This window comes from Suncus etruscus, chromosome 12, assembly GCF_024139225.1.
Source record: "Suncus etruscus isolate mSunEtr1 chromosome 12, mSunEtr1.pri.cur, whole genome shotgun sequence".
Lineage (NCBI taxonomy): Eukaryota > Metazoa > Chordata > Mammalia > Eulipotyphla > Soricidae > Suncus > Suncus etruscus.
This window is the reverse complement of record NC_064859.1, coordinates 3,219,584-3,223,141: the sequence shown is the minus strand read 5'-3', so window position 1 is coordinate 3,223,141 and position 3,558 is coordinate 3,219,584.

Here is a 3,558-nt window from a genome sequence, read left to right as displayed (position 1 = left end):
TAATGGCTACAATGAGCATGTTTTGCAAAGCAAAGCTTTTCAAAGTGGGGTTTGAAGCAGGACACAGCAACTCAGCTCCAGAGACATACAGAGACATAAACATGGGGCTTAGCTTGATATGACAGTGTTTTGATTTTATCTTTTTTTTGGTTTTTGGTTCATACCTGGCAGTGCTCAGGGGTTATTCCTGGCTCTACGCTCAGAAATCGCTCCTGGCAGGCTCGGGGAGACCATATGGGATGCCGGGATTTGAACCACCATCCTTTTGCATACAAGGCAAACGCTTTACCTCCATGCTATCTCTCGGCCCCCAATATATGACAGTGTTTGCTGAGGTCAAACACGCCCCCCTTTATGGGGGGGCCCACTCTTTGAGAAGCACTGTCCTATGAGGAGCAGTATAACCTAAGGCAGTTATATAGATTAAGTTTGATAGACTAAGATAGTGAATACTTTGCTGTTCAGTCGTCCCAAGGACTATCTAGCTTCTAGCACTTATTCTTACTATTCAGAATAAATATTTTTGGCTCTCAATGAGAGGATCAGGAAAATCAAGATAAGTAACCACTTCACCAACATTTACCACCTGAAGCCACAAAGCTGTTCTCTTCTGATGTGATCTGTGTGGAATAGGAGAGCATTCATTTCATTCCTCATTTGGATGAAGCTGCTTGACAGCTAGGACAGCTAGAGTACATCTGGGCAGCAACGGGTCTAGGGCTTCTCCTATTTCTTTAAATCACATGCTGAGAAAACAAAAGCTTGGCAGTCGTGACTTGATTATATCTACATCTTAAGCTATTATTTTCAATACTAGATTAATACTACACAGGATTTTTGTTGTGTACCATCCTTTTTGATGAATAAAGCAGTGGGTGTTTGGGTATAAAGGTAAAAGTTTTTCTTGCCTATTTCCTCTTTCATTGTTAACATAATTATTCCATTAGTTTTGATCCCTATATGTCTTTTTCAATTTACATGATAATTTACAAAATATTAGTTAAATGAAAATTTGATCTCTATTGGATTTTTGGTGTAAGACAGACCACAAATTTTATTTATTTTTATTGGGAGGGAGTTTCCCCTTAGGGCCAAACTCGGTGGTGCTCAGTTCTTACACCTGGCTCTGTGCTCAGAGATCATTTCTGGTAATGCTGCGGAGGACATCTGAAGTGCTGTTGGTTGAATTAGGGTCATTTGTGTACAAGGCAAGCACTTGAACCCCTCTTTTTTAATCTCAAGCCCCAGAATAAGGAGTTTTCAAGTTCTCTCTTCTAAGAATATGTTCCATTCATAAGCAGCTTGATATGGCTACCCTGTGCTTACTGATTTCACCTGACTGTAAAGCATTTTACATGTTAGTGCACTTGTGATTGTAATTCTTCCATGTTTTATGCCAGTGCTGTGTGGCGTCCAGTAGGGCCATTACTAAGTTTGCTCATTATAGCATGATTTTTCTTTGAGCATTTGGTTATTATTCTGAGGGATGACTTTGTAGACTCTTGAATATAATCTTTATTTTGTATGAGCAAAATAAACATTGGAGAAATGTTTTAGCAGTTTTTGCTTTATTTTTCCCATTTGTGACAAAATGAGCCAGTTTGGTTCATTTTCAATTTGCTTTTGGAAACTGTAGATATATCAAGGGAAAGCTAATATGAAAATTCTGAAATTCATTTTGAAAATGATATCAAAATTTTGTCTCCTTCAAGCCATACTTTGATAATAAATTTATAACAGAAGCACCCTTAGGAGTGGGATAATTGGGGATAGTATATATATAGCTCAGTGTACTGGAATATATAGTTAGCATGAAGTTGCATTGATCCCTGGCATTGCATAGTTCTGCTGAGCCCTGAGCTGAGAATAAGCCTTGAGTATGGCTTTGTGTGTCATAAACTATAACCCACAAACCCCATAAGTAAAACAAACAAAAATAAATGGAACAGTTATCTAATATAGCCTGTTTCTTAAGTTCTCGCTTTATTAGAAATTGATTTGAGTAAATGTATTTGTATAAAGTTATTAAACGTTTAAAAATTTTTTTTAAACTGATACTGGATTAAGGTTCTTTTTCTTTTCTTTTCTTTTTTTTTTTTTTGGTTTCTGAGCACATAGCCAGGAGTAACCCCAGAGCGTCACCAGCTGTGGCTGAAAAACCAAAAAAAAAAAGAAAAAAAAAAGGTATCATGCAAATTGTAGCCATGAGGATGGATTTGGAGAGTATTAAGCAAAGTGAAGTTAGAAAGAGAACGACAGATACAAAATGTTATTTCTCATACGTATTTCATAAAGAAATGGACTAGAGTGATAGCACAGCAGATAGGTCCACCTGCCTTGCATGTGGTCAACCTGAGTTCAATCCCTGGGATCCTCTATAGCACCCTGAGCACCACCAGGAATAATTACTGAGAGCCAGGAGTAACCCCCAAATATCGCTGAGTATGGCTCCAAAAGTGTTTAAAAATATATATAGTAGTGGAACAGCAAATGCCCCAAGGCAAGAGAAACATAATTGCTCTTTGTTAGAAAGCTTCCCAGGAGGGCCAGGGAGAGATAATGATACAGTTGGTGGAAGGAAGTGGAGGGAAGTAGAGGATGTGTTTCTGGAAAGTTTTATGCATGAAACCCTATTATTAACAGTTTTGTAAATCATGGTGCCTTAATAAAATTAAAGAAAACAACAAGAGGGCCTGGAGAGATAGCACAGCGGCGCTTGCCTTGCAAGCAGCCGATCCAGGACCAAAGGTGGTTGGTTCGAATCCCGGTGTCCCACATGGTCCCCCGTGCCTGCCAGGAGCTATTTCTGAGCAGACAGCCAGGAGTAACCGCTGAGCACCGCCGGGTGTGGCCCAAAAACCAAAAAAAAAAAAAACAAACCAAAAAAAAAACCCAAAAAAACAACAAGAAGAAAGTATTCCCCAACTGCACCTGAGACTGCTACCACACACCTGTATCATGCCAGCACTTCTCAGGGAGAAACTTTGCTTACTTTAGGAAACACTGTATTAGGCCACGGTTAGGCATAGGGAGGATAAAAGTGATAACTCAGGTGACTGAGGAGTTACTAGGATATTAGTAGTTTCTAGGAACAGAGGGAGCAGTGAGAATACACGTGTTTTAAAGGAGCTGAAGTCTACCTAAATGTACAGGATATTGTTCTTGATAGGGAGTGTGAAAACTAATCACCCAGTTCTTAGTCCTAAAGTGAAGTGCAGATGAAAATGAATAGTATCCAAGGGGTAAGTATGACATTTTGGTTTCAGTTAAGGCCTAGCTAGGAATGCTTGTAAAGTAGGCAGTGTGTTGTTAAGGGTTGATCCAAATCATGGAGTAAGAGGTTCAAGAAGAAATAGTGAAAGCCAAGAAGAGTAGGGAGAGTAAAAGAGAATAATGTCAGGGAGATGAAATCCCAGACAGAGTGGGGATCACAAAATGTAAAGAAGAGGAGTACACTTTAGGATATAAGATGTGAAATATTGTGGCTGGAGAGATAGCATGGAGGTAAGGCGTTTGCCTTTCATGCAGAAGGTCATCGGTTCGAATCCCGGCGTCCCA